This window comes from Equus caballus, chromosome 24 (genome assembly GCF_041296265.1).
Source record: "Equus caballus isolate H_3958 breed thoroughbred chromosome 24, TB-T2T, whole genome shotgun sequence".
NCBI classification, from domain to species: Eukaryota; Metazoa; Chordata; class Mammalia; order Perissodactyla; family Equidae; genus Equus; species Equus caballus.
In genome coordinates this window covers 50,716,843-50,744,284 of record NC_091707.1, presented here as the reverse complement: position 1 = coordinate 50,744,284, position 27,442 = coordinate 50,716,843, and the positions used below count along the sequence as shown (strand labels likewise).

Genomic DNA, 27,442 nt, shown 5'->3' with positions numbered 1-27,442 from the left:
CAAGTCCAAGCCCCTTAGCCTGGCGTGCGAGGCCCCCTGTGGTCTGGTTTGGGATGCCACACCCGCCTCTTCTGCCGCAACTCCCCACCCTCCCTGCCCCCGGTTCTCATCCCCATCCAGCTAGACCCCCTGTGCATACAGCAGTGGGACCAGGGACGTTGCTGTGGTCAAAGTTGATCAGCGCCCAGAGAAGAGAAGGAGCCGAGGAGGAATCTTTCCTGCTTCCGCCTCCCCCGGCTCTTGTAGGGCATGGCAACTGCACAGGAGGTTTCTCTATAAAAAACAAAAAAGCCGAATGCAGAGGTTTCACGTCCTCCAGAAACTTTCTGCTTGTTAGTGCCCTGGCCTGGGGCTGTGTGCTTGGTTCTAAAGCGTGAATCAGCATGGAGAACATTCCCACAGGCCCCCAGCTGGAGTCAAGCCACAGGCTGTGAGTTAATTCTAGATTTTGCCCTCAAAAGGCTGTGTTCCAGCCCGAGCTCCGTTCCTAACTCGGGGTGTGGGTTCTTCTTGAGGGGCCCCTCCAGGTGGAGCTGGGGAAGCCACAGCCAGGACTGGGCAGCTGAAGGCCTGCGTCTGGGTCCTGGCTTTGTTGCTGACTCGCTGTGGCATGCTGGGAAATCTCTTCCCCTGGCTGTGCCTCAGTTTCCTCATCTGCAAAATGAGAGGGTTGGACTGTCAGGGGCTCAAATGGAGCAGCGCTGGCTGCCTTCCTGGATCCTTTTCACTGTCGGGGGCTGGAGGCTCACTCCCACTAAAGGTCCCTCTAGAAAAGGTTTTAGCTCCTCAGCTTTGTTATAGACGTGCGTGTCGGCAAATGGTGTGCAGTTGTGGTACATTTGTACCAAGGAACGAGAGTGTTCTGGGCCAGGCACCGTCGCCTAAACGGTTTGTCAGAAGCGGGAGGGAGGCCCTCGGTCCAGTTGGCAGCAGACCCAGAAGAGGTTTCGCCACAGAATCCTTTGTGAGCGGCCGTGGCTGGCAGTTGGCCTTGCCTCCATCGGAGCAGCCCGCCACCATGCAGTCAGGCGGGCAGGCGAAACTTCTGACCAGGTCCAGGGCTCTTGGGAGGCAGCCCTTTGCCGAAGAGGCCCAGATTACATTAACTGCCCCCCTGACCCGTGGAACACTCTGGCATTGAATTTCGGACTGAAACAGCTGAGGCCCTGGGCAGAGTCCTCCTGCCCGACCAGCTGTGGGTCACGCCTGCCCTGCTTCAGAGGGGCAGAGAGAAAAATAAAGTAATTGTCTCTCTGGTGGTTGAACCATTAAAAGTGAACTCCCTGTTCCCATAGAAACCTTTCCTTATTCCCGGCCCCCTTCCCCGCACCTCTTTTTTTTTTTTTTAACAGCGGTAGATTGTGTCAGTCTCAGACGGAATTAGAGGCAGCTTCAGAAATCGTAAGTGTGGCTTTAAAGACTCTTTGGGGGCTTATTTTCCTCACTGGTCTATCTCCTTTTCTCTTGTTAATTTTTTTTTTTTTTTATCAGAGTAGGGATGGCAGACTACAGGCCACATCCGGCCCCCTGCCTGTTCTTGTGAATAAAGTTTTATTGGAACGCAGCCGTGGCCATTCGTTTGCACATGCCCATGGCTGCTTTTGCAATTTAATGGTAATTGAGTTGTAGTGACAGAGGAGTACCCACAGAACCAAAAATAGTTACTGCCTGGCCCGTTCAGAATGTGGGAATCCAGGGAGCCTCCTGTAAGGGTGGCAGGGACCTCATTTTCTAAACCCAGACTCAGGGCACATGACAAGTAGGAGATGCTTATGGTGACAACAGCAGGGAAAGCTTGTTGTATGGACGTATCACGGCCCAGCCTTGTTTTCAGAGGGCTGACGCATGCCTGGGTGGGCTCTGGCCCTGCTTTAGAAATGGATGTACCCACTTGAAGCCTGGTTGGTGCAGTCAAGGAGCTGTTACTGTGTCCTCCCGAAAGGCTGGGAGCTGGGATAGAGGGATGAATGGGTCACTCCAGGAGACCGCAGCACACAGAGGTCACCGGCATTGTGAGGCTGAGAGAAGCGTGTTAGGACTGAGGGTGCTCAAGGTGGGTGCTGCAGGAGCATGGGGGCAGGGGAGGCCCAGTCCAGCCTCAAGGGTGGGAGGATGGCAGGGGGAGTGGGGAAAAATCTGTGATGTGATCGCAGAGGCAGGCGGTGTGCAACCAGGGAGTAGGGGAGTGTGCCGTGGTGGGTGAGGTGTGGGCCCCTCGGTAGGAGTAGGGGGCAGTGCAGGGGGGTGGGCCAGAGGGCCCGTGCCATTGACATTCACCTTTTATTCTTGCCCTTCTTGAGCCCTGTGATCCACTGCTTCTTGGAGATTTTAGACCAAAGCCCCTGAGGATGACGAAAAGTCAGGGCCATTTGGGGAATTTGCAGAAGCCCCAGGGTCATTTTGGTGTCAACCAGCAGGACCTTCAGGTCCGGCAGACCTGGGGGTCTGATTGGAGGGACCTATAGGACTCTGGTGACATCACACCCCACTCCTGCCTCCCTCTCCTGGGGGGCTCTCCATGCAGCCAGGAGCCTTTGCGATATTTATATTCCTCTCCTCTTTCAAACTATTTTTAATCCTCTATGGTATGACATACTTAAAAAGTAGCGTTCTGAGGCCTTCTCATCGGGAACTGGGGCGGGGGGTGGCGAGGGCACGAGATGACCTGCCAATTTGGTGGTGCACTTACTTAACCCTCTCGCGGGATCCTCCACCCACCCCTCCCTCACCTCCCGCCTCCCGAGTCCTTGCCTGCTTTTGGGAACATCCTGCTCTCAGTTGCCAGGACCACTGTTTTTGTGCCTCTCAGCGCCTCCAATCCTGCTTCAGCCCTGCAACCCCAAGATCTTTCTCTTGCCACGTCCACCATCTACCAAGACACCTCTTTGCCCTCAGGAAGAAGCCCCACTGTGTGCTCTGGCCCCCTCACTCCTCCTGTCCTTCCTGGAATGGACCAGACCCAGCTGCACCCAGATGCCTTCCTATTTCCCCAGAGGCCACGCCCTTTCTTGTCCCTGCACCTGTCTGCACGGCACCTCCTGCAGAGAGTGACCGTGACTGCGCCTACAGCAGCCTCCCTGAACCTCGCCCACCTGGGTGGAATTCACAGCCACCGCCTCGTGACTCCCTGCGGCCCCCCCTGAATAGGTCCACGAGAGGAGAGTGTTCCTCTTTGGCCCACCAACCTCTAACACGGAGTAGGTCTTCAGAACGGCCCCCCAAGATGCCCACATCCTACCCCCAGAACCTGGGAATATGTTACCTTACTTGGTAAAAAGGCCTTTGCAGATGCAGTTAAGAGAAGGATCTTGAGATGGGGAGAGGATCCTGGATTATCCAGGTGGGTCCCGTTCATCACAAGCATCCTGTAAGAACGAGGCAGGAAGGCCCAAGAGAGAGGAGAGATGTGATGATGGAAGCAGAGGTCGCTGATGCTGTTGCGGGAAGGGGCTGTGAGCTGAGGACTGCAGGCAGCCATTAAAACCTGGGAAAGAGAAGGAAATGGATGTTCCCTTGGAATCTCCAGAAGGAGCACAGTTCTGCTGACTTTGATTTTTAACCTGTCAGACTCCTTTTGGACTTCTGACCTCCAGAAATGTGAGATAAATTTGTGTCGTTTTAAACCACTAAGAACGTGGTGATTTGTCACAGCGGCAACAAGAAACTGATAGAGGAATGGAGAAGTGGCTTTCGAGCCTGCTCCTCTTCCCTGGGAGAGACGCAGCGGGGAGACAGTTGCATGCTGGGAGTACCCTTTACGTTTCCATGGTAGTTTGATGGACAGCTAGGATGGTGGCATTGAGGCTGAGGTGGGAGTGCAGAGACCTGGGCTCTGGTCACAGGGCTGCCATCACTAGGCTATGGAACCCGAGGGAGCTGCCTGACAAAGGACAGGAGAGCATGATCTGAGGGCACTGGGATACTACCCAGGAATCCAGATGCAGTGATGGGTGATCTGAGATACGTGCAGGGCTGTGAATAACCAGGGAACGATGTCGCGGGGCCCATTCTGTGCTCCGTGGCTCTGCACAAGGAGGGTGATGTCATAGTGGCCTCTAGGTGCATACCCTGTTGTGTGGATCCAGAGATTCAGTGGGCTCTGGCAGCAGTAACATCTCTGTTCTCATCCTTGTGTTGTTTGAGAGTTGAGATACATGAACTCTGGAAATGTTTTCACCCGGAGCAGTCAAATCCTGGGTGTTTTGGATAAACAGTCTTCTACTTGATGCGAAATGTCAAAGTCTGTTTAGAAAACAAGAGAACATCATTAGGGTACTGACTTATAGGCAGTTCCCGACTTTTGTTTACGTTACATCAAAAGTTAAAAGTCCGAGGCTAGACCTTTAAGTTGTGAGGAATCTAAATTCCCAGAGAATGAAAGCAAAGTCCTAATCATGCCTCACTGTTTAAGCATGGTCGGATAACACCGTTCTGTACTTCTGTCATTTCATCCATTGTTATAAACTTCCCCTCTCTTCCTAGTTGAAGGTCAACCTGTAACCTTCATTGCTCTGGTTCCAGCATCTCCATGGTATTCAGTTTATGAGACCAATAGTGATCACTGATAATGATACTTTCACTTTTTTTCTGTTTTAACTTATTTTTATAAAGCAAGGATGAAATGCAATCAAGTGTTCTAGTAATTTCCCGAACATGCGGTCAGTGAAGATGGCAGTGTGGCTGAAAAGGCTCCCTCTGCTGCAGCTCGTCGTCTTCATTGTCAGGCTGACTTAGCAGGGACCTGACTTGAGTGACAGAAGATCACTTGGGGTATTGTTGTTGTTAAATGTATAATACAGAGTACAGATTGTGTAAAAATCTTCTTAATTGTTTATAGGGCATTGATATCATGAATATGAGGAGGGTGGGGGGTGGGGAGATGACCACCATGCTGGGCACTGTGACACGTCTTCCAGATAACCCCTGTGATGGGCGTTATTATCTATCCCCCCAAAACCAAGGCTCGGCACAGGTGTTATCAGTGCCAAGCTACTGAGCTGATAAGTGGTAGAATCAGGAATCAGAACTAAGTCTGAGGGGCTGGCCTGGTGGCGCATTGGTTAAGTTTGCATGTTCTATTTCTCTGCGGCCCGGGGTTTGCTGGTTTGGATCCTGGGTGCGGACATGGCACAGCTTGGCAAAAGCCATGCTGTGGTAGGCATCCCACATATAAAGTAGAGGAAGATGGGCACGGATGTTAGCTCAGGGCCAATCTTCCTCAGCAAAAAGAGGAGGATTGGCAGTAGTTAGCTCAGGGCTAATCTTCCTCAAAAAAAAAAGAACTAAGTCTGAGAAGGTGGAGTAAGTTGCGGGAGGAGGTGGTAGGCGGGGCGGGCCGAGGTGACTTGGACTTGGGGGAGGGCGAGAGAGCACTAGATGGAGGCCCAGCTGCTGTGGAGAGGGCAGCTGCCTTGGAACCCAGCAGGAAAGCTGGAGCAGGCCAAGGGGTGTGGGCCAGAAGTCAGCCAGCTGTGGGTACTGAGCCTTATCAGCGTGAAGTCAGTGACTCGGCTGATTCTGTTTGTAGTCATGTCCACACCGGGTTCCTCACACCGTGACTAAATAAAGGCTAAATTCCTAACCGATGATTCCTGACCCGTCATTCCCAGGGGTAGATCTGGGAAGAGTGGGGATAAGGGTCCCATTCTAAGAGGCTGACGAGATGAAAGCCCTGTACCTTGGAATTATGGCAGAAGTGACTGCAGGCAGCCATGGGAAACCGTCCTGTCCTCTTCATCCCTGGTTCTGTCTTAGTGATGGCAGGTTACGAAACACAGTCATCCCCATGAGGTCATTTAATTCTCCTGTAGCCCTCTGAGGCTGACGTTTTATCCCCACTCTACAGATGCAGGCACTGAGGCCGGGGGGAGTTCAGCCACTTCCCCCGTCCCCCAGCCAGTGGGCAGCACAGCTGAGGTTGCATTCTGCACCCTGGTATCCGAGACTTGCCCTGGCCCCCCGGACCCACCAGCACTTACTGGAGGCCATTCTGTGCAAGGTGCTCACTGTCCCTTCATGCCCACAGGGGATTGTGTGCCGCTCTCCCCCACAGAGCCGGTCTGGCCTTTGAGCTTGACTGATGGAAAACAAAACAAAATGTGATACCTTCCAAATCAAAGCCTCGGAGGCGGGGTGTCGACAGGCCCGGGTGATGGCATGTTGAGTTCCCAGAAGTGCTGTGGGCAAGTGCTGAGCAGTGATCTGATGGCTTACCTGTGGGGGATGAGCGGGACGGGGTGCCCTGATGCCATGGGACCTGTGATGGACTAGCAGGGCAGGAGGCCAGGAGTCAGACCGGTGTTACCCTTGATAGATTGCCCCTGCCTGGGGTGGGCCCTGCTGCGCTTGGATTTGTTATTAGGGATGGTTTGTTTCCTGTCGGTAGACCACAGGCCGCATCGGGTGGGGCACTCCGGCTGTCCCATCCACCACTGTGTCCCCCCAGCGCCTAGCCTCCTGTCGCAGGCTCCGTGTGTGCCCAGTTCACGTTTGCTGAACATTTGAATGTGGACTCGAAGGGAAAGCATAGGTGCTGGGATCTGGCAGAAGTGAGCTTTTAGTTTTAGCATCTCTTTAGGGTTAACTGATGTCTCTGAGCCTGACAGTGTCTTTTTGGTAAAAGGAGGGACAGTCCCGCCTTCTCTCGGTTGTTAGAACCTTCGGTGAGGTCACCTGTCTCATCAACGTCTGACTCCCCTTCCCTTGCCTTTTCTAAGTCACACATAGTTACAGTTCCCCAAGGTTTATATGCAAAACAGTGCTTCTCCCCTATTGTCCCTTTTCCCAGAGGCGGTTGCTTGCAGACTTTCTTAGCTGATGATTTTGGTATTTTCCAAAATAACGTATGCATTGCTTCATCTTGATTTTTTGGTCCTAGGCTCCGATTTCTTACTGTGGAAGGTAAGGATGTGGGTCTCCTCTTCCTTTAACCTCAGATCTTTCTTGTCCCCTCAGCTTCCTGATATGTTTTCATCATCATTTTGGTAAGACCAGTAATTGGGGTTTACGCTATTACTATCGGTCAGTGCTGTTCAACTTCGTCATGTCGGAAATTGTGATCACTTTTCCTTTCCTGCTCTGCTTTCTGTTTTCCTTGGAAATAGAAATTGTCTGTTGTTGGCGGGTGTGCTTATTAATTCCTCCCTAACCTCTCTGTAGTGGTCTATGAGCCCCTGAAGTTGTGTGGATGCAGCAGGTATGTTCTCTCGGTTTCCTCCTCTGGAGCACGGTGAGGTCCTCTGACCTGTCCAGTCTGGACTCGTTGCCCTCCGCACTTGGGGCCTGGCTGTCACCTGGGCCCTCTGTCACCATCACCTGTGGTCCTCCTTGCCTCTCTCCTGGGCCAGATTTCCCATTTCCTGTCTTCCTCCTTATGGCTGAATCCTTTGAATTTAGGAGCACACCCTTCTTGAGAAAGTGCCTGGGTGGTGAATTTTCTGAGAACTTTCATGGGAAAATGAACTTCTTCTCCTCTGGTGCTTGATCGCTAGACGAGCTAGGGCTCAAAGTCAAGGTTGGAGATCCGTGAGAGTCTTGAAGGCCTTGCTCCATTGTCTTCCAGCTTCCAGGGTTGGCGGTTGAGAAGTGGGAGGCCATTCCCGATCCTCTGCGTGGCCTGGTTTGTTGTGTCTGGAAGCTCACAGGATCCTCTCTCTGTCCCCAGTGCCCTGAGACTTCAGGATGACCCGTGTTGGTGCTGGTCTCTTTCATCCGTTGTACTGAGCACTGAATGAGACCTTTCCATCTGGAGCTGTGTCCTTTGGTTCTGAGCAGTTTTCTTGGATTATTCCATCATGACTTCTGCTCCTTGGTTTTCTCTGATCTTCTAGAACTCCCTTTGTTTGGATATTGGGCCTCCTGGACTAATCCTCTAATTTCCTTATCTTTCTTCCTTCTATTTTCCATCCCTTTTGCTTTTTGCTCAACTTCCTGGAAGATTTCATCAGTTTTATATTCCATATTTTAATCTGCCACATTTTTAATTTGCAAGAGCGCTCTCTCGTCCTTTAGAAAAGTCCGGTCTGGTGTCAGGGCTGCAGCATCTTCTGCACACTGAGGAGATTCCTGACAGACAGGGCCGGCCGGGCCGTGCTTTGAAAGCAGTGATGCAGAGCATGGAGCCGGGTGCCTGGTTTAAATCTCAGCTCTGACATTTACTTGCTCTGTGACTTTGGGCAAGTTACTTAACCGCACTGTTCCCCAAACACCTTGTCTTTAAAATAAAAATGTTACTAATTGAGATCTGCGTTAAGAGTTGTGATGATTACATGAGATACTAGAGGGCAAGGTCTTAGAGCCACGCTGGCGCACGTTGGATGCGCTGTGTGTCTTCCTTCTGCCCCTCTCTCTTTGTTTATGGATGCTTGTTTGGTCTGAATTTTCATGTTAGAGGCTTCTTTCTTTGGCTAGCTCATAGTCCTTGTTGTCTTCTCATATTTAAGAGGTGGAGGCTGAAAACTGTCCTGCAAGCTCTGTGCACAGGGGGCGGGACTTCTTGACCGGCAGCTTCTCTGATGGGGCCCTGCTGGCTTGTGTCCTGGAGAACTCCTGTGTCAGTGTCTTTAGCTCTTCCCTCCTGGGCTGGTCCGACTCCCTGGGTAAGAGTCTTCCAGTCTCCATTCTGGGTGGTCGAGGCCAGGCTGCTGGGGGTGGGGGTGGGTCTGGGAGGGAAGGGAGAGGGCTTGGAGCAGGAGCATCCTCTGCATCCAGTATGTGTAAATTCGCGGAATCTGCCCATTTTCAGCACAGTTCGCCCTGAGACCTTCCGTTTCCTCCTCCTTAGGGAATAAGCTTCCAGTCTTGTGCTCGATGGAGGAGGGACAGTCCCCCAGCTGGGAGACGTAGCGGAGGGGAGACAGGCACCCAACTCGTTCCTTCATCTGCTCCTCTTATTGCCTCCTCCACCCCAGCCCGTTTCCAGAGATGCCTGCCGCCTCTCATTCCTGAACCCGTTGGGACTTGGGGTTTGTAAGTTGGGTCGGGTTTTGTCCTTCTTTGCTACCACTTAGGATGTAGGTCTCTTGAGTTTGCTAAATCAGCAGGGCGGTCTGTCTTTCCACCCTGCGAAATTTTCTTGCTGTCGTCCCTTCTTCTGTCCTTTCTGTCCTTGAGGGTTTATATTCTAAATGCGCAATACATACAACAAACAAAATCTCTTCACTGTAGGTTTTAGTAGAGTTTGGAGATGGGCTGAGGTTAGAAGCCTGTGTTGAGGCTGCCTCCTTTTCCGAGAAGTCACTTTTCTGCCTTTCCAAGTCCCAGAACAGCTGGGCAGGAAGCTGGCACGCGAGTGCTGTGTTCAGCCTGGGCTTGAAGATTCAAAGTGTGAAGATACTAGATACTTGCTCAGCTAGTTACCAGGAGAAACTGGGGAAATTGCACAGGGGTTTTGATCACACCTAATGGCTGTTTTCCCAGCCGTACATTCTGGTTCCCTGGGGCTGGGGGCCCGAGGTCTGGGGGTCAGGGGTCCAGGTTGGATGCAGCTCTGGGGGTGGAGGGTTCCTCCCGGGGGCTTGCCCCGGGGTCCTGCCAGGCATCCAGCGGCGCGCTGAAAGCTGGTCTCGGCTTGGCAGGTGGGGTTTGATTGGAGCCCGGCACTAACTATAGCACGCTTCTTGTTGCTGCTGTCCCCGTTTGAAAGCTGCAGCCTCTGCTGCCCACGGGCGCATTGGCTCCTCGGGAGAGAAAAGCCAAACCACGGAACGAACGGGTTGCTTGCTTTCCCCATTGTTCGATGTTGGAACCCTGCCTGCTTCTATAAAACTGTCCCAAGCCCAAAGCCACAGCTACCTGGGGGAGAATTGACTGGTGCCAGGCTTTGAAAGTTAAGCTGTTCTTCATGGCGAGATTAAACATTAGCCTGCCTGAGCCTCCATCAGATGCCGCCAGGCTGGCTTCACTTGATCTTCTGGATTTTTGAGTGGGTTGGATGACCAGGAGGAGAATCACCGAGCCCGAATCAGTAGGTGACCCTCCAGGAGCCCTGCAAGGATGCCTCTCCTCCTGCAGCCCTGACCAGGGACACACAGTTGACCGATAAGAACAAAACCAGAGAAAGGAGGGCCCGCCTGGCTGTCGGGGAGAGAGGTGTTGGAAGCCAGGCGTGGACTTGAATTTTAGCTCCTTCGCTTTGTAGCCATGGAACTTTAGCCAAATTACATGTCCCCTGGAGTTCTGAGCTCTTCTGTCTGTCATGTGACTTTAATAATAGTAATGCCCTCCCAGCATTGTGGGGAAGATTCAGTGAAGTTGTGAATGCTGAGTGCTCAATACTAATCAGGACCTTTGGAATAAATGTTTCTTTATTTAAAGGAGGAATTCTTTTTGGTCTAGTGGACGATATTTTGGTACGGGTTCAACTGGATGACGTGAAAGAATCAGTCACTTCGTCAATATTTTGAGGTCAGATTTGGCGTCTACACTTGGGGCTCATGCCGTGGAGACCACAAGGCAGTACTGGACAAGCACTAAGAGAGTTGTGTTGTCAGAGACCTGGAATCCTTTGGAGATGGGAGAGATGGTTACAGGGAGCCATTCAGCAAGTGCCATGTAGCAGGAGCTTGTGTTGGCCGGGATGCGGGGAGGTGGAGACTGGCAGGGTTGCCCTCTAAGTGAGTGAGGAGATTGGCATGACCCAAGGTGCAGAGGCAGGAATGTACTGGGATGTTCAGAAGGCAACTGGTCCAGCCTGGGTGAGAAAAGGACCTGGTTTCATGGGTCCTCGTTAATAATGATGTGACCTTTTTGGCTTGTTTTCCCCCTGCCGCCATTTCCCCCGGGGATGTGGCCTAGGCTAGCTTGTGGCCAACATTCCCCAGTGTATTGGGGGAACACTATTGGCTTTTGGAGCAGGATGGTCTTCCTCCAGTGGGATGTTCCATGTGTTGCAGGAGGTTTAGCATCTTGATCGAGCCCACAAAATGCCAATCATGTCACACTCAAAACCTCACCCACCATTTCTCCATGGGAGTGGTACCACCCGTTTGAGAACTAGAAGGGTAGCATGTAAGCAGAGGAAAGGGAGAAACTGTGCTGCTCCACAGAGCCAGCTCCACTCTCGAACACAGAGGAGTTGTAACTGCGTGCGCCCCTCGCTCAAAAGACTCTTTGATACGAGGCTTCAGCTTTGACGCTCTTGGAAAATCAGTGGTTGATGTAATCGTTGTTCTGTGAATTGTGTCCATTATAACCGAGTGCCCTCCAGTTGTTGGAAGAATCTAGCAACATGACGCAATAATGCCTGACCCTTTGGAATTGTTCCACGAAAAATTTCTTAATGCATCAGGTGCAGATGCTGCAAGTTTTATTTCTGTTTTCCAGAATATTGCCTGCTTTCCCTCCGTGTCAAACCAACCCAGAGCCTCTCTGGTTCTCTAGCTATCTTCATGCAGCAGCGACTTTCAGCAAATATTTATTGAGTGTCTGCTTGGTGCCAGGTGCTCTCCCAGACACCAGGGAGATACAGATCCATCTTTGCTCCATGGTAGAGAGTCAGTCCCCATGGTCCCGTTGGGATATAGTGACGGCTGTGATGGCGGACTATTCTGAGCGTGTAACAAGGAAACCCTGCATCAGGAGCCATAGAAGGCCTTTCAGAGGAGGTGACATTTTAAGTTGAAATGAGCAGAATAAATGGGAGTCAGCCAGAAGGAAGGGAGAGAGGACCAGGCCATGCAGAGGGGACAACTCACCCGGAGGCTGAGGGGGGCGGGAGCCTGGCTCACGGACATGCAGGGCTCCACCGACTTGAGCCGCCAAGGGCTGCATTAGCGGCTGTGTTAGATCTGGAGCCCGGAGTGCAGGATCCCTTGAGCCCCACTCCGGGTGAAGATGGGCACGTCTTGGAGTTGGAGGTACTGGTTCTGGATTTTTTCCACTCAGCAAAGCAATAGACTGTGGCTCTGGGCCATTATCAGACGGATCAAAAGGTCCATGATCGCTTCCTTTCAAATAGGCTCAGCTCCCAGGAGGCGCTTCCCACCGCTGATAGTACACGGGCTGGCTGGGGCGCCGGCCCACGGAGCTGGGTGGCTTTTGTTTTACTCGTCTGTGTGGTTTGGAATGCAGCGGGCATGCGCTTCTAATGCCCTGTGGAGGTGTCCTCCCTTCTCCCCTCGCCCGTCTCTCTCATTTCCTGCCCCCCCCAGTCCAGGCAGATCTGCCCCCCAGGCAGGAGGGGCCGTGCCCTTCAAGCATCATTTTTCTGGGTTGCAGATGATTAAAATGTAGATGATGCCACGGATGATGATGGCAATATATTCCCCACCTATGTCACCCTCGTGTCCCCATTTGTTGAACACCTGCTGTGTGCCAATATTTAATTCTCACAACGGTATGACTAGGGGAATTATCTCCATTTTTCAGATAGGGAATTGAGGCTCAGAGAGGTCAAGTACGAGGTCTACGGCCACACAGCTAGTTAGTGGCAGGATCAGAATTCAGCTTTGGATCTTTCTTGCTCCAAAACATGTTCTCTTTCCACTGAACCACACCAGTCCCACACCAAAATTGAGTTTGGCCCTGTGATTGACAAGCATGTGGCTCTCGCCTCATTCAGAGCCACATGGCAGTAGTTGACAAGCACTAAGTGAGTTACTTAGTGAGGTCTTTGGCCTCAGTTTCTTTAGTGCAAATTGAGGGGTTAGATGTGCCCCGTCCATTACGACAGCCCCCAGCAGCTATTGAGGGTTGTATCTCATCCACATTGAGATGTCTGTGAATGGGAGCATACGTGAAATTGGAAGACTTGCTATGAAAAAAAGCACATCAGACATGTCATTAATAGTTTTTAAATATTCTCACATATTGGAATGATAATACATTGGATGTAGTAGGTTAAATAAAATACATTATTTAAATGTTTCGCCTGTTTTGTTTGACTTTCTGTAACATGGCTACTAGAAAATGTCACGTTACATGTATGGCTCGCATTATCTCGACTCAGCAGGACTAGGTTAGACCATGATTTCTAAGGACCTTTTCATGCTAAATCCGTGGACTCCGGGACTTGGGTTTCCCTTCTTCCTGTGCAGAGTCTGTGAGCCCCAAGCCCCCTTCTGAGCTACTGCCCTGTGCTTGTCCCTGAGATTCTCAGGGGGCACTCCCAGCTTGATTCGTGCCTGACCCCTGACCCCATCACAGGAAAGAAACTCACCTGTTCTGGCATTACCTGCCCCCCAGGACGAGTTGTTTCCGCTTTCTGAGTCTCGAATGCCTCCTCTAGAAAATGCGGGTGAATCTCGCCCTCCTCGAGGGGTTGTCAGATGAAAGGATGTCCATAAGGCCCCCGCACTCAGTAAGAGCACTCCATGTGTTCACCGTCCTTTCAGCATTCCGTAGCTGACATTTGTCACCTCATGACAGACAGCGGTGGTGTTGGCACGGTCCCTGCCATCGGCCGTGTTCATTTCTTCAGCCAAGTGTGTTGGTGACGTTGTGCTGCGGAGTCCGATGAGCGGTCCCTGCTGAGTCACTGGCCCCCAGTCACATAGGGTGGCGTTGTCCTGTCCTGTGTCCTGGGAGGCAAGGATGTGGGTTGGAGAAGGATGTGGATCGGAGGGAGGTGTAGATTTGACTGCACACCTGGTGCAGGGAGATCTGCGGCCACTGAGCAAATGCGTCAAGTATGTGCCAGAATCCTCTTCAGTGGACGTAGATCCCGCACTGGTCCATCCATTTGGGCCTCGGTGGGCTCAGATCTAGAAGCTTTGGGGTTGAAGAGTTAAAACGGTGATTGGGGGTGCCCATGGAGCAGTTCTGTCTGGTGCTGGTGATGAAGGCAAGGCAGGCGGGAGGGATGGGTCGGCCCTGCCCTAGGGTGTTCTAAGTGCCACAAAACCATGGATGCGAGGGCGAGCCCCCTGACCTCCCTGGGCCCGTTTCCCCATCTATACTTGGAGGAAACGAGTGCCCGCCTTATTAATGATGTGTGTGAAGCACTTGGCGAGGTACGGCGGTGTGATCTGCCGCGGGGGGGGGGTGTCCCCTGGCTCGTCACCTGTGGCAATTGCTGGTTTTGTTTTCATATAGTTATAAGGGTCGTATAACCGTATTTTGGGGCCATCACCCTAACGCAACTGCGCTGTTACTCTTGTGTCGTCCCTTCTGGTCTTTTTTCATGTGAATTCATATTTTTCACATTTGCGTTCATTGCCCGCTTGAGTCCTGCTTTTTATTTTCCGTGTGGCTGTCTCATCCAGTGCCTTCTTCCGTGCTGTTGGGCAGCCCTGCCTGGCCCCCCGTGCTGGAGGAGGCCCCCCCTGCCCTTGGCCTCGTGTCTCAGCCCTGTCTCTTCATTGTTGTGCTGCCGCCACCTGTCCGCTCCTCCATCAGATGTGAACCCTTTGTGGGAGAGTCTGGTCTTACCCTCCTGTCTGGGCCTGGTCCAGAGACGGTCCAGCAGTCCCCGTGGGATGGACACACTTTGCGCCACCACGTGCTGGGCTGGACCTGTCTTCACTAGCTCCCTCCTGAGAGGTGGGATGCTGCTTTTCAGAAGGAGCCGCTGTCTGAGCATCAGCTCTGGACGGCCATCCAACTCGGGGGGTTCTTTTCTTAGGATGGGTTCCCTGAAAGTGACGACCTGGTCAGACATTTTCTGCCTCTTGACCGACATTCATGGTGAGTTTTACACTTGGGGCTGCCCCTGGCCTTCTTTTTGGAAGAGGGCTCTGGATCCCCCAGACTCCCTTTGCTGGGCACTTAGGCAGAAGAAATCAACTGTTAAGCCAGTTCTAATGGGAAAGGGTGGGAGTCAAGGATAAAAATGAAACAGAACAGTCTAGCTCAAGCGTGGGCTCCTCTCTGCCCCTCCCCAACTGGCACAGGTCATAACAGGGAGATGATTTATGGCCCTGGGAGAGCCAGGCATGAAAGCAGAGGAGTCCCGCAGGGTGGCCCGAGTGGACGAAGTCACGTGAGACGGCTCTCTGGGGAAGGGGACTATACGGAGAGGTGTGGCTGTGACGAGGACAGAGAAGGAAGAGACGACCAGCGTGAGTCGGGAGGCGGTGTGAGTGGGGTGGAGACCCCACAGCTCGGAGCCCGACGGCGTGGGCTGCGTCTGGCTATGCCTCTTAGGAGCCACGTGTCTTCAAACCCTGAACCTGTTCCGTCGTCTGTAAAATGGTGCTGTGCAAGGAGTACGGCCTGGCGTCCAGCTGGTGCATGGCGCTGGACCAGTGGGGGTTACTATTGCTAAAGACAGTTCCCCTGTAGGCCCCTGGAGGGGGGGTCTGCCTCACGCTCTCTGGAACAGCGGCTCTAACTGTAGGTCGGTGGGTCTCAAGGCGGGCGATATTGCCCCCAGGGGATATTTAACGATGTCTGGAGACATTTTTGGTGTCACAACCAGGAGGATGCTCTTGGCCTCCAGTGGGCGGAGTTCAGGGATGCTGCTCAACATGCTACAATGCACCGGACAGCCCTCACCACAGAGAGTGACGCAGCCCAGAATGTCCCCCGGTGGAGGCTGAGGAACCCTGCCTTAGGGACATCAGAATCCCCCCAGGGCTGGTGGGACCACAGCTGTCAGGGCCCCACCTCCAGCTTCTGACACAGTAGGTCTGGGCGGGCCGAGAATCTGCCCGTCTTGCTGGTCCGCAGGTGCTGCTGGTCCTCGGAGGAGACGTGTCAGCGAACCAAGCGCACGTCCACCACCTCTGTTTCTAGCTCACACTCCTCTGAGTGCTTACAGTGTGCCGGGGACCTTGTGAAGGCATTACTTGCATTTCATGACCATCCCACGAGAGGGCTACTTTTGACAACTCCCCCATTTTCCAGATGAAGAAACTGAGGCTCAAGAACGTGATGCACAGTAAGCGCCTGGAGGCATCGCCTCCCGACAGGGGGGTGAGCTCTCTGGAAGGGCATGCCCTCAGCCCGCCTGTGGCTCCTGGTCCAGCACCTGCCGGGAGATGAGGTCAGCCCGTTCCTCCCCATTTTGCTCTTCCCAGTCCCCGTTCTGCGTATCAGCTTCACAGAGGGCGGGAGGGAAGGAGCCCTGGGCTTGGGCCCCAGGCCCTGGAGAACAATGGACAAGGGGACCAGGAGGGGCAGGAGGAAGCTGTGCAGGACCACCCCCTCTCACGATCCAAATGTCCCCCCACTGGTGGACAGACACGAGATTGCGTGTGGAACGCTGCTCAGCAAAAAGAGAACGTGGGTGGGTGTCAGGATCCTTCTGCGGAGTGGAGGCAGCTAAATTCTATTTTATTTTATACATTTTTCTTTTGAGGAAGATTAGCCCTGAGCTAACTACTGCCAGTCTTCCTCTTTTTTGCTGAGGAAGACTGGCCCTGAGCTAACATCCATGCCCATCTTCCTCTACTTTATACGTGGGACGCCTACGTCCTTTATACTGTGGCCTACCACAGCATGGCTTTTTGCCAAGTGGTGCCATGTCCACACCCGGGATCTGAACCGGCGAACCCCGGGCCGCTGAGAAGCGGAATTTGCGCACTTAAACGCTGCATCACCCCGCCGGCCCCAAGCAGCTAAATTCGAAAGGCCTACATCTGAGTCCTTGGATAGGATGTTCTGGAAAAGGCAGCATTATCAGAACCAAAAAGTGGGTCTGTGGTTGTCCAGGGCTGGGCTGTGGGGGAAGAGGAGTGACAGCATTGGGACACAAAGGGACTCTTTGGGGTGATAGACTCTTCTCTATCTTGAATGTGGTCGTGTTTACATGACTTTATTCGTCAAAACTCACAGAAGTGTACACAAGAAAGGGGGCATTTTACGGTATGTAAATTACACCTCCATCAATCTGGCTTTAAAACGGAGAGGGCACCACCAACGAGCTGCGAATCTCCTTATCGCTGTTTATTTCGTGTCGCTGGCATGTCCACTTCAACAGGACGGCTCAAAAGAGGCCTTTTTTTAGTTCTGTGACCGCTGATGTAAGTAAGCCCTTTCTAAACTGATCTTTGAAATCTCTTCCTTATAAAAGCCGCAGGAACCCCGCTGAGCCCCAGGCATAGATTTACCTTGTAAATGAGCCTTCACAGACTTCTTTCAAGCCCAGTAAAGTGAGACCTGGGGCAGAGCCACAGCGGGGAGTCTCATGGCCACCCTTTCCCTCTGGCCCCAACAGGCACCAAGCCCAGAGCCCTCCCTGGGAGCATGCTAGCTGGCCTGCCTTTGCTTTCTCTGCCTCCAAGAGAGACAGACCTGGGCGGGACTCTCAGTCTTGATTAGATTTGGCTATGAATTACAGAAAACTCCAAATAACAGTGTCATAAACAGATATGGATTTCTTTGTAGGTTGTTCAAAGCTGGTATGGCAGCTGTGCGCTACAAAATCTGCTGGGACCCAGGCCCCCCCCTGCTCATTGTGCTGCCATCCCTTGGTGTAGCTCTTGACCTCATGGTCCAAGATGGCTGCTAGAGCTCCAGCCATTGCATTAGTGTTTCAAGCAGCAGGATGGAGGAAAGGACAACAAAGAAAGATCAAGAGGTGAATGCTAGCTCTCTGTCAATGCAAGTGTCAAGAAACTGCCTCATGGCATTTCTGCTTATTTCTCACTGGCCAGCACTTGGTCACATGGTTGCAGTTAACTGTGATGGGGGGCTGGGAAATAGAACCTTAGGTGGTGTCCACCTAAGAACAGGGGTTTCTGTTTCTATAGAGGAAAAAGAGAACGGATATTTGGGGCCAAGGAGGCAACCAGCAGTCTCAGCCACAACTCCTGGTTTTGCCGTGTTTTTGCTGTGGGACCTTGGACCAGTGTCTGACCTCTTTAGGTCTTAGTTTGCCGTCTGTGGAATGAGTGCAATAACTCCTTCCTCTCTTGCTTGTTATGGAAATTAAAGACAGAATGTGTATCTCATCCCGGGGGCACTCAGGGTCCCCGTGAGCGCCATTGTTATTACTCCCACTGTGTTTTCTTTGAACGGTGTCTGGTTATTAATGTCCTGTCTGAGCGGGCACCACAGAGAACACCGTGAAGAGGACGCACTTGGGAGATGCCCAAGATCCAGTCATCTAACCATATTTACGCAGCAGTTATCTAAGCTGCCAGTATACTCGTGTCACCACCAGCTTTCGTCTGTGGCAGGTTCCGAGCTCAGAGCCTTGCTGTGCACTGGAACCATGCCATTGTCATCCCCGCTGGGCAGAACGGGAGCCTGAAGCACTGAGAGGACTAGGGACTTGCCCAAGGCCGCACGGCCAGGGAGAGGCTGCGTAGGGTGGGCCTGAGCTCCCCCGTGTGCCGCAGATGCCCGTGGCTTTGTGCACGGGCAGACCGTGTGCACAGCAGCGCAGGGTGGGCAGACGTGTTACATAGGGCCATGGGATCCCGAGGTTGATGCCCCCTTGAAAGAAAAGCAGCCAAGTAGAGAGACAGGGCTGGTGGAGGGTGTGCCAGCAGAGGGGAACGATGGTGGTGACCGAGAGAGTGGGGTGCGCCCATCGGGAATGGTCTAGATGAGGTCAGGGCGATTTATTCCATTTTCCATTGAAGTGTTGGTCTTCGGAGTAGTCACTGCGTGTGGGGAACGTCCTTGACAGTGGGTTGATAGGGTGAGGGGAATCCCAGCCCTGCCACTGCCAGCTGGGTGACCTCTCCAAGTTTCTGTTTTGTTTTCCCCCGTGTTGTGAGCCTAATGCCAGGCCTGATGCCAGGACTGGACGTACCCACTCAGGAGGCGCCTACTACCCGTTGGCAGCAGCCTGTTCTCCCCTTAACCATCCTGGCCGTGGCCCCCACAGGCTCTGTGGCATCCTCTACACCCAGGTTGGGGGTCTGCCCTGTGGATGGGCCCCCTTAGGTGGCAGGACCCACAGTGCCCTTTTCCTCAGGTCCAGAGCAAGACCCTTGTCCTGCCTCTGAACAGCACCACTGTGCCCAGGGCTGGTCCTCAGGGTGGGAGGAGGGGCCTGAGCCCCCTCATTGTCACATCCGATGGCCGCCGGGGCCTTTTCTCTGCAATTCCCATGCTCATGAGAGGGGAGAGGAGCATGTGCTGCATTTAAAAGCCCTGCATGGACCCCAGGCTGCCGAGTGTGGCTCTCCCCATGGTGGACCAGTGGGGATCTGATATTTTCCTCTTTTCACTTATGTGTATTTCCTAATTTTTCTCCAAACAATATGTTAAGTTTTTACTAATAAGAAAAACAGTTTTTAGAGAATGAGCTTCCAGGCTTCTTCCTGCCGCATGGGTGGCGCTCAAACGTTCTTTCGGGCCCCGGTGTCCTGCCTTCCCCATAGCCACAACCACCCATCTAGTGTTTTCTGTGTCTCCATTTTAATCTGCTAGATGGGAATGGAACTTATTAAAACTCATGAGTAATTCACGTTACAAAAGGAGTATTGGCTTTATGGCTGTCTGCTTGCAGAGTTCGTCATTTGACAAAGGCTGCCTGGGAAACCTAGAAAGTCAGCCAGCCACAGGGTGAGCTCCGCGCTCTACGTGAATGTCATTCTCTCTGGGGCCGGTTTCCTCGCCTGTGAGATGAAGGGTTGCACTGCGCTGCCTCTTCTGATCGATTGGTGGTGGCTGCCGAGGTAAGGGGTGGGGCCAAGTCCAGGCACAGTGGGATGGCCAGCTGGGTTTGATTAGCAATGTCTGCCATGGCACTGGATGGGGAGTGTTTCACAGGAGTAAAGGATTTACTGTCCCAGGACTAGATTATCTCAGAAGTCTCTGACAGTCTGTGTATTTATGAACCATACCCGGGGCCAGCTACGTGATTTGTGGAGTCCAGTGCGAGATGAAGATGGGTCTGGCTGGGAGTGGGGAAGTCAGTCGCTCCTTCCCAGGAGCTTGCTGCCCCAAGCTCTCGGACGGACAGGAGTTCCCTCGAGCCCAGGATGGGACTGGGGCCCTGCTTCGTGCTTGCCGAGGGCCACTCCCTTTGTGCCTACAGATGCCTGGGTCCCCAGCATCCCAGCCCCAGATTGTGATGTCCTCCCACCCCATATTCCCTCCACTCTTGGGCCCAGCGCCATCTTGTCCTTGGCACCTGCCCTCTACGCCCACCCGGGTCCAGTCCTGGTTCCCTCAGCTGGCTCCTCATCCACTGGCCCTCGCCTGGGCTGGCTCCTCCTTCTGCCTAGTGGTCCCCAACCATGACCCGGCCTCCCTTGGCCCAGAGGGTCACTGTTGTAGGACACGAACTTAGAGGCTCCATGAGGAGGTTGGGTTCAGTGACATGAGGCAGGAGCCAGGCAGGGTTCAGGCTTTTCAAAACCGCCACCTCCCAGGGGCGGGACCAGGAGGCCTCCAGGGCTTGACTGCAGGTGGGGCTCGCTTCTTGCCCTCCCTCCCTCCCAGCGTGTCTTTGTGGGGCATCTAAGGTGCCAGACACTGTTCTAGGTGCTGGCAACACAAGGTGGGCAAGACACAGAAGATGCTGGAGCTTCCCGTCCTAGTGAGGGAGAGAAGCCATGAACAAGTGCACGGATCATCCAAACCCAGCTGCAGAAGTGCTTGGAGGAGAATAGAGGGTGAAGGGCAGGAAGCGAAGATGTGGGAGACAGGAGCCTGCAGTCAGAAGGCTGGCCCTCCAAAGATGTCCACATTCAAATCCCAGGACCCTAAAAATGTGACTTTACCCGGCAAGAAGGCCTTTGCAGACGTGATGAAGTGAAGGATCTTGAGGTGGGAGGTTGTCCTGGCCTGTCCACATGGGCCCAGTGTGGTCCTTCTGAGTAAAAGGGTGAGGCCAGAGGGCAGAGCCAGAGGGATGTAGCTTGAGAAAGACTTGACCAGCTGTTGCTGGCTTTAAAGATGGAAGGAGCCACAAGGCAAGGAGCGTGGAGGCCTCTAAAAGCTGGAAAAGGAAAGCGGATTTTCCCCAGAGCTTCTAGAAAGAATAGAACCTCGATTTTGGCCCGGTGAGATGCATTCCACGTTTCTGACCTCCAGAACTGTAAGATTAAGCCACTGCCTTTGTGGTCCTTTGTTATGGCAGCCACAGGATGCTGATACAGGCAGCTGTTTGTGGTCAGGGAAGCCTCTGAGGAGACAAACAGTGAGACGTAGCAGCTTTGCAAAGATTTGAGTGAAAAGGACTTAGGGCAGAGAAAGCAGCAAGTGCAGAGGTTCTGTGGCAGGATTTGTTGTGGGTCCCTGTTCTGTCCTGGCCAGCTGTCACTTTAAGTGACCTGGTCCTTTGGTCAACAGGAGAACAATGACCTTTGCCCCACCAGACCTCTCCTCTCCTTGTCTTTTTCCCTCTTCCCTGTGTGGTCCTTTGGCCCAGTGAACTCCTACACATCCAAAGAGGCCCAGCCCAACGCCACCTCTGAGAAGCCTCTCCTGATCCCACCCCATGCAGACCAACAGGTTCTCCCCTCGCATTCTCAGCTCTTATCACACTGACCCCCTTGTGCACAGTCACTTGTCTGTACATCTGCCACCTCTGCTGGGCTGTTCCCCTGGAGTAAAGGCTATCTCCTCTTCACCTCTCCATCTTTAGCACCTGGCCCAGGGCCAGCATGCAGCATGCAGGAGCTGAAATGTTTGATGAGTGAATGATAGCTCTGCCCCCCAAGTCTGATTGTTCTGGAGCCTCCGTCTTACCCTTTCCAGCTGCCAACCTCTTAGATTAGACTGAACTAACCAGCTTGTGAGTGTTGCAGCCTAGATGCGTGTTCCCCAGAGGCAGTGTCCTGTACCCTGTAATTATGACCAGAATGGACTGAGTGTATCAGGAGGCCTTATCAGCTAGGAGCTGGCAGGAACCCCCACCGGGGGAGTCTGCAGGTTGCTGAAGGGCTGTTTACAGAGGTGGGGGCAGGAGGAGGGCCCCAACAAGGGAGGGACAGCACTCGGGGACTTGCGGCAGCGGGGAGCTGTTATGGGCAAGGAGAGGGGGTGGAGTTGTGGGAACCCAAAAAGCCATAGTCCGGTGAGGGGTCCCCGGCAGGAGCCGCAGGCTGAGGGGGATGGAGGCAGCCCTGGCTGAACCCACAGGGAAGGCGGGGGTGAGGGTGGGGGAAGAAATCATCTGACCCGCTCCACCCCCGTTGTCCTGCCAGCATCTCCCATTGGTGGAACCCAGCAGGTGGTCAGAGGACAAGAGTGCCCAGTGATGCAGCCTGTGGAGGGTTCAGCCTCCCAGATGGGGACGAATTGGCAGGAAGGGGTGTGCAACGGTGTCTAAACAGTACAGGGACTTACATCCTACGCCTCAACCCAGCACTTGAAAATGAAGTGTCCTTTTCTGCATGTTATTACAGACCAAGAAGTAACTTGCCCAGGATCACACTGCTCGGGAGGGACAGGCGAGGCAGGGGGAGCTGGAATGTGGCCGCAGTTCTGTCTCCAGGGTCTCTCTTCTCTACATGATCCTTCTGCCCAGAAGCCGTGGGCTTAGGCCAACCCTGTCATAGGTCCCTGAGCACAGAGTGTGTGCAGGGCCTACCCTGTGCATGCCGGACAGCACCCTGGCCCCTCTCCTGCCGGAGGCATCCTGGGGCTTCATCTCCTAGGGCCTCGCCGTCTCCTTCACTGCAACCATCCTAGTTTATAATTCTGCAGTTGTGTCTTCTGGGTTAATGCCTGCTTCCCCATGGCAAGCAGGGGCCATGCGTCTTGCTCATCGTTGTAGCCTCATCCAGGGCCTGGCACATAGTAGATGCTTAGCAAATACCTCTAGAAATATAGGCGAATCATACCGGTTCATTTTAGGCTCTGCAGCCGGCAGGCTGACAGTGGTCTCCTGGCTGAGTGGGGTGAGGTCGGGGAGGCGGGGGTTGCCCCAAGAGGTAGGGAGAGGCCTGCTTCCTCGTCTGCAGCCCACCCCACCCTGCCGGGCTGGGCCTGGCACCTCTCCTCCTGGCATTTGGCAAGCGATAGCTGCAGCCTTAGGTGAGAGACCAGGGGGAGTGAGGAGGGGTCTTCTTCCCTTTTTTCTTCATGCTGCCTCCATCCTTACCGTTTGGAACACCAGGCCAGGTGTCTAGAGATCACAGGTTTGTCTGACAGCCCCGAGGAGGGACGGAAGGAGCCTGGACCCCATTCTCAGCCTCTTGGGGACAGCTCAGCCCCGGAGTTTGTCGTCACTGTGGATTTATCTTTTCATTTCACAAACCAGAGAGGGCCACGTCGGGGGCCAACACGGGTCCACCCTTCTGCACTGGTGCTGGGGTTTGTGCGACCAGCTCCTGCCCGCCGGGTCAGGGCCCAGAGTCCGTTGGAAAGGGCTCCTGGCCTTGGGTCCAGAGGACCCAGTGAACAGCGGAGCCTGGCGGACTTCCCAGGAGGCCTTAAAAATATAAATATGTTTATTTGAATTGATTTAACAACAAATTAGAGAAAGCTTGACAAACAAGACGGAAGAAGAAAGATAGAAAAGTGTCTTTAAGCCCGTTCACTTTGACATAATTATTGTCATGTTGTGTTTTTTCGTTTCTAATCATCTCTCAAATATGTTTTTATTTGTTCTCACGGCCATGAAAGGTGATGTGCAAAATTGCGTTCTGCTCTGTGTCCCTTACCTGCTGTTTGTTCCTGCTACTTTGTCACCTCCGTCAGATCACATTCGCTGGCTGCTTGGGTGTGCTGGGAGTGAATTAGCCATGTCCTTGGAGATGCCCGGACTCAGGGCCTCCCGTGGCCACGCCCCCGCGGGCATCCTGTGCTCTCCCGGGCCTGACCTTTCGGAGCATCATCTTGCCCTCCAGAGCTTGCTTGTGTTAATCCTTGACGATTTCTCCGCAGCTCCCGGCCATCCCTGGCTCCTGGTGTTTTTAGTCGGGGCGCAGGTGCACAATGATCCCCACCCACCCTGCCACCAGCCTGGGAATGGGAGAGCAGATGAAGTCAGAGGGTGCCCCCGCCCCCCCGAGTGTGCAGGAGGGGAGAGCTGTCCTCAGGCTTTTGACCTGAAGCTATTTCCTCGTCTCTGAGGGCGGGAAACCGATGCCTGAGACAGTAAGGCTTCTGCTCCTGCCCTGTGGGGCTGGGGTTGGTGGGGGCCCAGGGAGGGCAGACCTCCTCTCATTACTGGCCTTCGTTTGTGTCGTTGTTATTTAAACCGTTCTAGGGGAGGTTATGAAATCTCTGGAGACTTTTAAAAATAGCGTCGTTTCTGGTTATAAAAGTAGTACAGGTCCACTGTAGAAAATGTGGAAAATACCCAAAATATAAAGAAGAAAATGAGCCTCGTCCCAAATGGCAACACCCAGAAATGGCTAGCGTTAACATTTGATATATTTGCTTTTCAGGCTTTTTTTCCTGTAAACGTGTTGATGGTTTTAACGTAAATGGTCTAACACATGGTCGTGTGGTCCTGCATTCTGGTCCAATGTCACTGCTTGCAGGCCGAGTGACCTTGACCTTCTCTCCGTGCCTTCATCTCTTTATCTGTGAAACGGGCCTAAAGTTGGACCTTCCCACAGGCTTGTGGCAAGGCTAAATGAAGTCATGTGAATGGTACCAGGCATACAGTAAGTGCTCAATAAATGCTTGTCATTACCATTAGCAATTTCAGTAGATCGGATATGTAATTCTGGAGCCCAGTCTTTTTCATCTGGTATTATGATCTCAGAAGTTTCCCATGTCTTAAATGCTGTATAAACATCCTTTTTGTGGCTGCATGAGAATTCTTCCTGTGATTTATTTAGCCGCTGTTTGCCATTCAGACCTTCTCCAGTTTTTCACGATTTTTGATACATCCTGCTGTGATGAACTTCCTTGCACATTCATTCTCGGCCCCGTTTCTGATGGATGATCTTTTACGACCGATACCAAGGTGTGGACATATTGGGTCACAGGCTATGGGAATTTATTTCTAGGGTTCTGGGTACCGGGAGACCCGATGACTTTTCTGGGGGGTGACATCGCTTCACGTTCCCCACTCGGCTGTGTCAGGACCAGTCTCACCCCTCCCTCTCCAGGTGGGGTTGAGGTTTCTTTGTGAAAGCCGTCATCCCCAGCCGTGCCTGAAACCCGGAGCCTCTGCAGATGAGAGGTGGCAGCTACCCTGGCCAATGATATTTCCAGGGAGGGTGCGGGTGTCTGCGTTTTTCTCATTTTTGGCACAGGCTGCGTGCAGTCCCAGGTATGAGTCAGCTCTGGAGGATGCAGATTTGCGTGGGCGGGAGGCGGTATCTGTTTACAGAGCCATCGCCTGGCAGTGCAGCTCCCATTTATCCAGGCCTGTGACAGGTGGTTTCCTGGACCAGGGAGCCAAACCCCAGACAGACAGGAAGCACACACCTCCTGCTCAGCTTGTGAATGTTGTCTTCAGTAACCAGGGACACCATCGCAGCCCCGGCTCCGCTCCAGCCAGTGAATGCCTTTTCCAAGGTGATTTCTCTTTGAATGGCTTTTGTTCTTTTGGGGAGGAAGAGATTAAGAATTTGGCACAAGAGCTTGGTCAGGTTGGAGCCGAGCAGGTGGCCAGGAGGATAATAATGATGATAACAACAGCCTCGACAGCTAATAGTTCAGAGAGCGACACTCTCTCTACTGCAACCACATACATGCACTACGTGCCCTCAGAATCCTACTTTCCCTGCATCATTATTCCTGGGCCGCTAAATGTATTGGCCCTGTGCTGAATACCCCCCACATGAGCTCTTGGAGTCTGAGGTGCCCATCCCTGTTTTATAGATGAGGACACTGAGGCACAGAGAGGTTAGCTTATCCAAGGTCACCCAGCTGAGAAGTGGCAGAGCCAGGATCGTACCCAGGTCTGTCGGTCTGTCTCCAACACCTGTGCTTCTAACTCTCACCATCTCCACCCTTCATGCCACTGATGTTGATGGAGCTCGTACTGTATGGCAGACCACTGCGGTGGGTGGGAAATTCTGAGCCCAGCAAGGCTGTGCTCATGTTCAGTACCTCACAGCATCCTAAGGAGGTGAGTTTCCTGGGCTGCTGTAACAAATTACCACAAACTTAGTGGTTTTGAACCGCCCTCATTTATTATCTTACAATTCTAGAGGTCAGCAGTCTGATGCGACCCCACTGATCAGGTACCAGCAGGGCCGCATTCCTTCTAGAAGCTTCAGGAGAAAAGTCCATTTTCATGCCTTTTCCAACTTCTAGAGGCCCCCAGGGTTCCGCGGTGCGTGGCCCCTTCCTCTGTCCTCGAAGCCAGCAGCATCTCCTCCGCTTCCATCAATGGCCTTCTTCTCTTCTGTCTTCTGGATCAAGTCTCTGTCTGCCTCCCTCTTATGAAGACCCTTGCGATTACGTTTGGCCCACCCAAAGAATCCAGGAAAAAGTCTCCCCATCTCAAGATCCCCGGCTTAATCACATCTGCAAAGTCCCTTTTGCCACAGAGAGGTAACATTCATAGCTTCTAGAGGTGAGGATCTGGATGTCTTTGGGGGGCTGCAAAAAGGGACAGGGTCCCAAAGTACAATCAGCCAGAAGATGCCGGTAAGTGGGCTGGCCCACGGTTGCTGTGAGGGTTGAGCACTACAATCTGTCATACACGAGACTCTTTGAAAACTGTAGAGGGCTCTGCGGATGTTAAGGAGAAGCTGTCGTTGTTGAAGCTGCCTCCTTACCGACAGGATATTGTGATGTGCCAGGATGCTGAAAGGTGGGTGGGTGGGGTCCCTGAGGACCTGGGATGTTTTGAGGACACCCCCAGGGGGCCAGCACCAGCCTGGTCACCAGGAGCCCTTGGCCGTCTAGCACACCCTGCTCATGGAGTCTTTACAACTGCAAGAGCCGTGAAGAACTGGCTTGGAGACAACTTCTCTTTGATGCGAGGATTAACTGGCTTTTCTTTTCTGAAGGTTACATTATTTTGAAGAAATCCCTAAAAGACATCCCTCAAAGAATGGACGCTTTGCCTTGGAATTTTGCACACCTTGGCTGTTCAGCTTCGTTTCTTCTGTGCCTGTAAACCTGTGTGACGATGCTTACTACGCACAGGCCCAGCCGCTGCAGAATGTCATCCCTCTTGTTTGAGCTCTGTGTCACTCACTGCTGGGTAATTTCATCCGTGGGGGTGGTTGCCAAGCCGGCTGTGGCCTTACGAGGTCTCAGCAGGGACGGCTGGCTCCTCAGAGGATGGGGATTGGGTGTGAAAGGGACAGGAAGGGCAGCAGCACGGAGGTCTAGGATGGTGGAGAAAGTGGGCGACACTGGAATGGGGTGGGGGCCTTGGGCTGGGCGAGCGGGGGTTCCTTCAGTGCTTGCTTGATTGCTTCCTTCCTCTGGTTTGTTGAGGAGCCATGAACCCCAAACCTCCTATATTTAACATTGTTACAAATTGAGGTATAATATACATATGGTACATGCACTAAGCTTAAGTGTGTCTCTCGATGGGTTTTTATTGAGTGTAATGTGCATACAGTGAAGTGTGCAAAGTGCCCTAACCTTAAGCATAGAGATTGGTGAATTTTAACCTGTGCACACACCTACGTAGCCACCGCCCAGATCCAGGCGTGGAACACTTCTGGAACCCCAGCAGCTCCCCGTGCCCTTTCCCAGTAAATACCCACCTCCAGCAGTAACCACCCTCCTG

General features: G+C 53.1%; 1 protein-coding gene across 16 annotated transcripts in view; it reads left to right on the top strand.

The window, feature by feature from the left end:
* Positions 1 to 27,442, top strand: part of CLMN (calmin) — a 114,495-nt gene that overhangs the window by 5,352 nt on the left and 81,701 nt on the right. Inside the window, exons 1-2 of one of the 16 annotated variants that reach the window (XR_011432137.1) lie at positions 17,266 to 17,458; positions 19,343 to 19,511. The exons of 12 other annotated variants lie outside the window; for them this stretch is intronic. The gene's annotated coding sequence lies outside the window, so the exon portion shown is untranslated. Of the gene's footprint in view, positions 1 to 17,265; positions 17,459 to 19,342; positions 19,512 to 24,542; positions 26,906 to 27,442 lie in introns of those variants that run through there. 3 more of the 16 variants (XM_070249798.1, XM_070249797.1, XM_070249796.1) reach the window with 3 other exon arrangements.